The sequence below is a fragment of the Molothrus aeneus genome, chromosome 6 (genome assembly GCF_037042795.1).
Source record: "Molothrus aeneus isolate 106 chromosome 6, BPBGC_Maene_1.0, whole genome shotgun sequence".
Classification (NCBI taxonomy): domain Eukaryota; kingdom Metazoa; phylum Chordata; class Aves; order Passeriformes; family Icteridae; genus Molothrus; species Molothrus aeneus.
In genome coordinates, this window is record NC_089651.1 from 51,689,155 (window position 1) to 51,699,939 (window position 10,785).

General features: G+C 39.6%; 1 long non-coding RNA gene across 1 annotated transcript in view; it reads right to left on the reverse strand.

Annotated features, from left to right (window-relative positions):
* LOC136558324 (uncharacterized) overlaps positions 1 to 10,785 on the reverse strand; it is a 76,545-nt gene that overhangs the window by 23,803 nt on the left and 41,957 nt on the right. The window lies entirely within an intron of this gene.

Genomic DNA, 10,785 nt, shown 5'->3' on the forward strand with positions numbered 1-10,785 from the left:
AGAGGGGCCTGGACAAACTTGAAAAGGGGGCCTTTGCCAAGCTCATAAACCTCAAAAAGGTCAAGTGCTGGTGCTGCACCAGGGTTCAGGCAACTCTGGTGTCAGAGCTGGGGATGAACAGATGGAGAGCAGCTCTGCTGAGAAGGCTTTGGGGTGCTGGTGGATGAGAGGCTGGACATGACCCAGCCAGGGGCACTGGCAGCCCAGAAACCACCTGTGTGTGGGGCTGCATCCCCAGCACCGTGGGCAGCAGGGCAGGGAGGGAGGGGATTCTGCCCCTCTGCTCAGGTGAGACCCCACCTGGAACACCACATCCAGCTGTGTGGTCCTCAGCACAGGAAGGACATGGAGCTGTTGGAGCAAGTCCAGAGGAGGGTCACAAAGATGATTAGAGGGATGGAGAACCTCTGCAATGAAAGGCTGAGAGACTGGAGTTTTTCAGCCTGTAAAAGAGAAGGCTTTGGAGGACTTATTGCAGTCTTTCAGTACTTAAAGATGATTTACAAGAAAGATGGAGATAAACATCTTAGTAGGGCTTGTTGAACTTAGGAAAAAGGTGATTGTTTTTTAACTTAAAGAGGGTAGATTTACAGAAGATACAAGGAAGAAATTTTTTACAATGAGGATGGTGAAACACTGGAACAACTTTCCCATTCAAGGTCAGGTTGGATGTGTCTCTGAGCAATCTGATCTAGTTAAAGGCCCCTGCCCATTGCAGGGAGTTTGAACAGGATGATCTTTAATGGTCACTTTCAATCAAAACTATTCTATGATTCTATCATTCCATTTAGAATAACTTAGTATTGTCAGCAAACTAAGATACCTCAAAAATTTCTCCTACTCATTTCTAGACCATTTATTAATATTGGGAACAATGCAGGCCCCAGGACAAATCCCATGGATACTTCGCTGGTAACCTCCTTTTGCTGTGAAAACTGACCATTTATTGCTGACTTCTGTCTCTTTCCTTTATCCTCTGACTTAGGTTCTTTAAAAGATATAACCTAATAGGTTAAATAAACCATTATTCCTTTATCTACAAGCTTATTGACTTCTCTGAAGAATGCTACTACATTAGTGAGGCATGACCTAAAAAATCCATATTGACTTTTTGCCAATACACAATATTAATTCCTGTTCACTGGTCCTTCAAAGCAGTTATTTACAGTAATCCACCTTCCAAGCTTCTCTAGAACCCTTGGGTGAACATCATCTATTGCTGTTCATTATTAACAATTTCTTCTGTAAGCACTTCTACAGAAATATGGAGTTTAATAACTTCTTGGAAACAATGTGCATTTGAGTTTCCCACTCCTTACACATTCACGAGGTTATGGTTATAGCCAGGTAACCAACAGCTAGAGTGAAACCCAGCAGAAATTTATGGCATGTGGAGAAATGAATATTATCACTTGAGAACATAAAGAATCCAACAGGACCTTGACTTCTTCAAGACTTATTTTCTACACTCAAAACTTAAATTAATTCTAACCTAACCTGAAAAGCAACTGTAGAACTAATCCCTGCAAGAATCTCTAAACACGAAACATCAGCTATTGATATAACTTGTCATCCTAACTTTCCAAGTCAAACCTTTTCCTTCCCAGATATGATATAAACCCCAAACATAATCCCACTTATTATATGGGCAGGAAACTAGTTCTTGCAGCTAAAGAGCATTACAGAGAGTAACTGTATAGTCACCAATAGTCTCCCCAAATAACCCTTCCCACTCCAGTGAACAGGGTATTCTGTAAGGAATAACAGCATTCCCCCTTCATGATGCTAGCCTGCATTCCTACCACTGAAGCCATTCCAGACCCAGTGACAAGCTAGGGTCAATGGCAATTTCTTCTTAAATCCTGCTTTTAAGACAAAAAAAAAAAAAAGAAATAAAACTGAGTGAACATTTCATTAAGAAAAATTGAGATTCATTAGAAAACAACATTCTTTATAATCTTTGTTGATCCTAAACAGTGAGCTTGGCAGAAGAGGAAGATTCCCTCTTTTAGGTCATAATGCCACCCTAAACCTAAGCCTAATTTTCTTTTTATTTTCTTTTTATTATTATTAATATTTTTAAAGAGACCACTTTGTATAGTAAATCCAATTATAAGGCATTTGTTCCCAATTATGCACACTTTCATCCTATCTCTGCCAGCCTTGCAAAATGCAAGAATAAAAAGGCTTTCTACCTTTTTTTCTGGAAACCTGATTCCAGTCCTAGCCCTAAAATTATCATGTACTGTAGAGAGAGGAAGAATCTGTACTGGAATACCTAATATGAAGCATATGCTCCTGCCTACGCCATAGTACTCTCTCTGACATGTTTTTTTCCAGTTCCCCAGCCTTATCCCAAGCCTTCCTTAAATGGAAGATGTGTCCAGGAATACTGAAAATAAAATATTTGCTTATGACTACACTAGCTTCCTTCTGAACTCTTCCAAATCCAGCAGAAATCAGACTTGGTACAACCTTCCTTTCTGATACCTTATCTTTCCCCAGTTCCTAACCAAAAAATTAAAGATATTCACCCCCAGTGATATCAACACTCCTATTCCTGCCAGTCATGTGGATCTGACACAAAAATATGTTCTCAAGCCTTCTCCCTTTTTGTTTTTTAATTTCAAATCTAACTATAGGTTACCTATATCTATACCAGGAGCCTTCTGGAACAACTGAACATATCCATTTCCTTTTTAATTCTTGATGGCTACACAAGTATCTCATCATAAGATGACCTTTTGAAAATTTATTTTAAATTTAAATCCAAACCTAATGTTAGAAAATTATTAATCCAGAATAAAGTTCAAGAACTGGTGAATTAAACCACAGTGGTATTAAAAGGACTCCTTCAAAAGATCAAAAAACAGTTACAGAACAGTAACTGTTCTGTAAGGCAGAACTGTTCTATAAGGCAGTGGGTCAGGTAAAACTCTTATTATAAGTACATTTTTGGAAGTTTATAGCTGAACTTAGTGAAAGAGTGCTTAGCACTGAACAAGCAATAAATAATGCTTGCCCCATGAAACTCAGCATCTAAAAGAGAGCCTTGAAGAGGACAGGATGCTATAGAAGGCTTAGAAGGCGACACTAAGAATGAGATTTCATTGCAGGTATGCCTGAGCCATCCAATTAAATAAATTTTAAGAGTAAAGAGATTATCTAACTGATATTGCTAAGTATTTATATGTTTTAAAAAGACACAAGTTTAAATGAGATAGCAGCATCTGGTATATCAAATTCAGAGGTTAGTTTGCACTTGGAGCACTTGGTAGGCAATCCAAAGATGGGAATGAGAGATAGAGTGGGATGTGAGAACCCCTGTGTATCATCTGTGCTTTTGCTCATTAGATGGAAAAAAGGTACATTATATTCAGCAACATATTTGTGGTTCTGGCACACATTCAACCAGATTCAGCTGTTGCCACATCACTCTGCATTATACAACCCACAGGGATGACAGAAACCACTGACAAGGTGGATGCAAAAGACTGGACAGTTTTTTACTTTGGCGGGTTAATACCAGCTAACTATCTCCAATGCATCTGTCATTCCAGAAATATCTGTTTTTAAAGGGATCTAAAAGAGCATTAAAGACTGCACTACAAATTGTCTGCAGGCAAAACTGCAAGTGAAATTTTGGACATTTTATGTAAAACCATGGCTACCAAGATTCCATTGCTCCAAGATAACCTCGGTGATAATTTAAAGTATGGATTAATTACAGACAAATACATCTACAGCTAATGTTATCTTTGAATCAGCCTCTTTCTCTGTAGAATTGACATTTTTCTCAGGAGGTGCACATGTTTTATTACACATACAATAATTTATAATACTAGAAAGAAAGTAAAGCCAGATTCAACTGGAAAGACAAAAATCCATCCAAACCGCTTTCACTGGATTACTAAGCATTCCCTGCAAGGAAAGCTTCCATGGTCTTGTCAGGAGTGGAAGCAATTTACCACTGAATCCAGCCCTTAGGTATCTGCACAGAACTTCAGATTTCAGAAGTGAGCTCTATGACTTTCTTTTACAGGTTAAAAATACTTGTTAAAGTCATCTAAACTGTTGCTAAGAGAAATGACACATTTGGCAAGGATATGTGAGTGATAGCTGGAGATTCTTGAAAATAAAGTAGATTTGGCTTCCAGGTTGTTTTTTTTAACTTACTTCAGAATCGTTAGTAATAGTTACCAATAAAATTCAAATCATTATATAACCCAAGTTCAGTATACATTCACCAGAGGACTTCTGTGTCTTCCTCAGAATCTTCCTATGAAGCCACATCAGCTGAGACAAAAATACAGACAAAAATTTAGATGGAAATTTAAAAACCTTTGCACAAATGTAAAATAAACACATCCCATGTCATACATGGGTTTAAGTACAGATTTCCTCTTGCAATAGGGAACACTGAGCCAAACTCAGCTCTTCACAGCTCTCTACACCAGTGTACCTTGGGTGTTTGCCATTCAGATTGCTCTTAACATACACTGGAATAGGTGTGCTGGGATTTAGACCTTATCAGGCTAAATTGGTGTAAGAACGTGACTAGGAACCAATTTCACAGGTTATGCATATCTATGAAATCCTTAAGGAAATAAGAAGTTTGATTTTTTTTTTCCACATTGTTTGGAAGAGAAATGTGATGTTACTCTGTGTACTAAATGGTAAATGGTACTATAGAAATATGGAGGCAATGACTTAATAGAAATTAAATTGTTACTTCAAAACTGTAAGTGAAGTTCTAAACCACTCCTTTTCTAGAAGTACATAACTATTCCCGCTGGCTTCCCTTGGGTTTCCTTGATGGTTTATGAGCTCCCTGTTGGACTATATAATGATCATGTACAATATTCTGAAGCTCAAGAACAGTCCTGTAACTGGGTTTCTAGCACTAACATCTCAGACTTTCCTTTGCATTCTTAAGTGTTATATATTTCTTAATATAAGGAAAAAAAAAAAGCCTTGATCTTGTTCTGTAAACACTGTTGTCAGTCCAAAACAGCTCCAAAATCTTTAATAGAAAGAGAGGAGTATTGCTTGGGATTTTCATGCAATCAGATGCCAAACTTCTTTAAGAACCTTTGCATTAGTTGTAGCCATGACCTCAGCTAACCCAAAGAAAGCCACAGGCATGTCTCCTTTCCCTATTGGCAGCTACTTTAATTGGCAGGTTCACAATGAGGACTTTTGTTTGCATCCTAAACATGCACAGCACGATTAAAATGTTTAATACTTTCATCCTCAAAGTGCAGCAATCAATATGTTGGGTTTTTAACAGGCCAAGTCATTACACATTAAATAGCATCATTCAAGCCCTTAAGGAACTTGTTTTACAAGGACTCAAAAGGTTCCCTATTGAAAATTATATGGATTTAGCTCAGTTTAAAAATAGACATTTTGTTTGTTTTCCATTCAGTTGCTCTACTATTTGATGCTCTTTTCTTGCACATGTAGTCTCTGAGTATTTTACTACCCCCTGCTGTATGGAAAGAAAACTGTATGATAGATGTGGCCTGCGCTAATAACACCTCTTGAGGGCTCCCCATCAGCTGGAACACCAAGGGGATGCATTCAGAGTGGCTGGAGATACAGGGCTCTGTGTGGGTCATCACATGAAGTTCCTAGTGGCTGTGGTGTGGGTAACAGAGAACAAAGTTTTCTTGACAGCTCCAAGGTTGTAGACTGCTAGAGGAGCACGGCAGTTTCTGGGTTTCTGTAGTGCATATCCTCATGTTTCCCAAGCAACTAAAAGTGCTTTGCGAAGCAATGAGTCAGATGCTGGTTGTACAGTAACCACACACAGGGATTTATGTTTTCAGGAACTATGTGTCCAAGAGCAGGATATTCTTATATAGGTCTCTGGCACTAAACCTGTTGGGCAGCCACTGAATTAGACGGAACACCTCTAAAGCTGTGTGAGCAACATTTGGTGTACTACTGTGTACCAGCACAACCCACATAATATTCACTCACTTCAGCTGCTATATTACATGAAGAAACTCTCCACTTTCAACCCAGATGAACTGCCTCCCTTGGTAAAGGGTATAACATTAGATTGCCTTCCACACTTGCACAAGAAAATACACATTGCACATGCAGTTTGTAGGTAAAAAAAAGTGCACACTCAAATTTTGCTCACCCATCATGAGGAGCCAAAGAACATTTCTCCTCCATTTTCTTCAAGAAGCAATTTGCCAGAAAATCTCCTTTTTTTTCTAAGATCAGTTCCCCGTGCAGAAGAAAAGGGGTTTTTGCTCATTGGCATTTCTTCTCCCACTACAGTTCACACTGGGTTAACCTCAAGTTAACAGAGGGTAAATTTGTTTCAGATTGAGAATCCCCTGATATCAAGGCTGGTTGGTGGCTGGTTCACAATTACCCTGTCCCATCTGCCTTGCTAAGCAGCAAGGTGGTCTGTTCCTGGACTCCTCAGCTCTTTGTCCGAGCCATGCTGCCTGGGAGGTAGGCCTGGCTTTTTCAGTGTTTCTAAATCCACTGAGACTTTCCAAGATCAGATTTAGGGATTTTTAACACATGCCTTACTGAAAACATCACATACTTGTATTCTTTTCTGATTTTGGATGCACATTATCATTATTAGAAATTACAAAATTGCCTATGAAAGAGGAAGCACATTTCTCACACTACTATTTGTCATTGACTACAAGGGTGGCTTGCACAACTTGGCTGGTAGCCTTGAGAATAATACATTAGGAATATTTTTTCCATATTAAACTACAGCACCCTAAAAAACTGGCTTTTTAAAGGTAATAGAGGTTGGACTGTAACCTAGCATCAGGCTGGAATCATGGTAATTTAATATATGTATTCCCCAGCAGCGGAACAAGTCCCAAATGGGAACTCACAGAGTTTCAATTCAATGAAATGAGGAAATTACCCGCTCCAAAACTTTTGCTCCACCAGTCCTTTCCTGGTCTGTGTCAAAACTGATGCAAATCTTGTGATAGTCAAAAAGTCTGCCAGGCCTTCAGTGCTGTTTACAGTCAAACATTGCCTGCACAGGAGACAGAGAGCAGCTTGGCACTGCCTGTTTATCCCCACCACCTCTGACAACAGGCTTAGGCAGAAACAGAAAGCAGCCCCTTACAATCACTGGTTCCTTTGGGTGAGCCGGGACCTTAGTCCATAAATCCTTTCTGTTGCCTTGGCACAGTGACACTGTCTCTGTGTAAGCCACCACTGTACCACCCTCCCTTCAGGGCAAGCCATTTGCAAAGGGCATGCAGCAATTCATGTGCAGCTTCCACCACTGCAGCAAAATGAGCTCAGCAGGTAGACACAGACACCAGCCCAAATCTCCTTCCAGTCCCTAAAACAGAACTGATAATCCTTGTACCTTGGGTCCCCTGATGACATTCAGCACTGAATGATGCCAGTGGATGATACATGTGCAACAGGCAGGGGGTATATAACATATGCTGTGGAAGAGATGGATTAGCCAGACAGTTTCACACAGCCAACTCTTTGCAAATCCAGTCATGTCCAGCACAACTGATTTCTCTAAATTCCTATTAACAATTCTTTTAAGAAATAATTCATTTAACTGTATTTTGCTGTGATGTCAAATACTTTATTTGATGATTTTTTTTTAAATTTAATATTTTTCAGACTGTTCAGCTAGCCCAAATAATAAAAATGCCTTATTCTGTCTTCATTTAATTCACTTCCCATTTCAGGAAAAAAAAAAAATCAAGACTAAACATCTACCAAATGTTATTCCTCTTCAACTGAATGTGACGGATGGTCTGACGATCACATAAAAATTAAACAAAAAGTGCATTGTTCCCTTCCAGATTTTTCAGCTGGTGTAAATCAACATAGTTTCACTGATGCCAAGTTGCAGAGATGTACATCAATTGAGAATCTTGCCCTTCATCTTCAGAGAGAGAGATTTCACCTACAGTTTAGTTTCTCTGTCTTTCTAGGCTTAGGAAAACCACAACCTATTTCCTTTCATGCTCTGCATATCACCATAAATAATCAGTTTTGGTTTAAGTTCATTACTTCTCTTAACCTCAGAAGAGGTATTGTGGAGAAGGCACAGAACAGATGTAACTGGTCAGCCACTCTGTCCAAGACTGTCTGGCTAAGATCCATGTATTGTAATTACTCAGTGTTGCAGTTCCGACCTGTGAAATACATCTTTAGCAAAGATAAATATGGACAGGCTTTGCTCACCCCTGGCTGTCCATTGATCAGGTCCCATGGTACCATCAAATCTATAAAAATCTTAGTATCAAAATTAAATAATTCTTATTTAATCTGAAATGAAGTCTTGAAGGTACTATTATTTCCCATTCAGTTTGATCCTTCTAGCTCCCTTGTTCACTCTCCCTGAAAACAGAGGAGCCCAGCTACAGCAGGGACCAGGTATCCTCTTCTGACCACTGGGAAGTTGCAAGCATGAGAGGAAAGGAGCCTTTAAAAAGTACAGCTCTAGGATTCTCAGGCTTCCAAAGCCCCTTGCTCAAGGTGCCTCATGCCCAGGCAGAAATGTAACTGCAGACTCAGAAACACATCTGCAGCACCATTCCACTTCTCCAAAGGAGCTGGAGAGACCCAGCCCTTGAACAATCCCTGAAATGCTGCTCCAGACTTTTTCCCCTCACTGGCTGTAGCACCATTGGTTGCTTGTCTTCCCTCAACCTTCCCTGCCTCCATCCCCATGATCCTTTTCTCTTTCCCATTTTCAACCGCAGTCCCTCCCAAACCAGACTAATGAAAGTTTTGTTTTCATTATATAAGCCCAGTTCATAATCAAATACATTTTAAAAAATAACAAAAACTGGGGAACTGACAAGACATGTGTCTACCATCACCCCATATCCAAACACTGAGGTTTGAGCTTGGCTCAGACATCTCTGAAAATGCCAAATGTGGATTTCCACAAACACAGGGAAATGGATCCACAGCTGATGTAAACAGAATAAAGGTGCTTTGCCTAAAGTTGCCTAGCAAACACACAGAGTAAACCATAGAGGAGAAGGAAGTTGCAGACTTCAGCCTGACAAACTCTTACATACCTGTTTAACATTAAGCAAGAGTTCCACCTTCAAATGGGACACTCACAAGGCTAAAGGTAAGTAGTTGCCTAAGAACTTGAAGAACAGAAGTCTCAGTCCTGTAGGGTTTTTCATGCTGAAAACTAACCCACATGTAGACCTTAGATATTCCTGTAATAATTCAAATCAGGCAACACCAGACAAACTTCTTTTTTTTGTTTTAATTGGTTTTGAGGGTAACATTAAAAACACATTAGCTCCCCTGTAATAGAATTCAACTAATTTGCTTAAGTTTACCAGTGCAAGTGAAAACAGAACAGAACTCAAGGGATCATTCAGGATAAATTACCGAGGGAAAAAATGCAAAATTTAGGATTTCTCACAGAGTTTTAATGGAGGATCAGATTTACATGGCAAGCACTCAATCTGGCTGCAGGGTATCTGGCCACATACAAAACAAATGCCAAGTCACCTCTTGTCCCAAGGATCTGACAAATTTGGACAACAAAGCACACTGGCAGCCCCCTGGAAGCTTTCAGATGTTTTAATGCCATTGGGATGTAGCATCCAGTGTAGACATTATTAGAAGCACAGCAGTTGCACTCCCACCTCCAGGGTGTCCAGCATATGCTGGGTTCTGGCATTGCTCATGGCAAGTAAGTTGGTGAGTTCGCAACTAGCCAGGTCATGTCGTCACTGCAGCAGAAAACTCAACTATGGGCATGTCAGAATGAGAAAAGTCAATACAAAGGAAATGTGGGGATGGGATGGGATGGGATGGGATGGGATGGGATGGGATGGGATGGGATGGGATGGGATGGGATGGGATGGGATGGGATGGGATGGGGGGGAAAAATGAATGGAGAAATAAGGAACATAATTTATGGAGAAGATGTTTAAAACATCAGCTTTCCCTGATGTTTTTCCCTTTCCCTGAAGACTACAATTCTCTTTGTGTTTGGGGTGTTACTCTTGGTTTTCTGTTTGCACTGTTTATGGTTTTTTTATATTGCTACATCTAACTTTGCTTCCAGTACACTCTTCTATATGGTAATAAAATGCTTCGGCATTGTCCATTGCTGAAAATTATTTTATGGAAGAAGGAGACAGCACGAAGTACAATTCCTATCACACAATAAGGAAAATTTTCCCAAAGGGTCTCTGTTCATGATAATATACTATCGGAAAGAAAAGACTACAAACAAGCAGTATAATAAATAGCATGTGCAAAATGTACAGTATTGTAAATACACTACAGGGACTACTTACAGAGTATCTTCCACTCCATAAGCATCATCAACCATCTTCTGTGGTTTGGCACATCAAATAGTTGCTATGTACTGTACCATTTTAAAAGCATTGCAAATCCTTGTCTGGACACCAAGCAGATGCTGTCCATTACATTGTCAATTGTTGCCTTGCATATTCAATTTCTGAGCTCACCTCCCTCCACAGTTAAATGTGTAGGAACACCAATAAAATACATTATGTTTATTTCCAGTGACATATATTGTTAAATGGGTCTGTCATGCTGACAAAGGAATTCTCTTTAAGGGGAAGTCTCAAAGCAAATCCACCCCATTAGGAGACAATGACTTCAAAATTATATTTCAGAATCAATTCTGTTATTTTGTTAAAGAACTGGTTTACAAGTTGGGTAAGGTCCATTATCTGAGGAGCAACATAGGACTTTCTGTACTGCTGTGGATGGACAGACATACAAGTGAATCTTATGCATTCCTTACACACT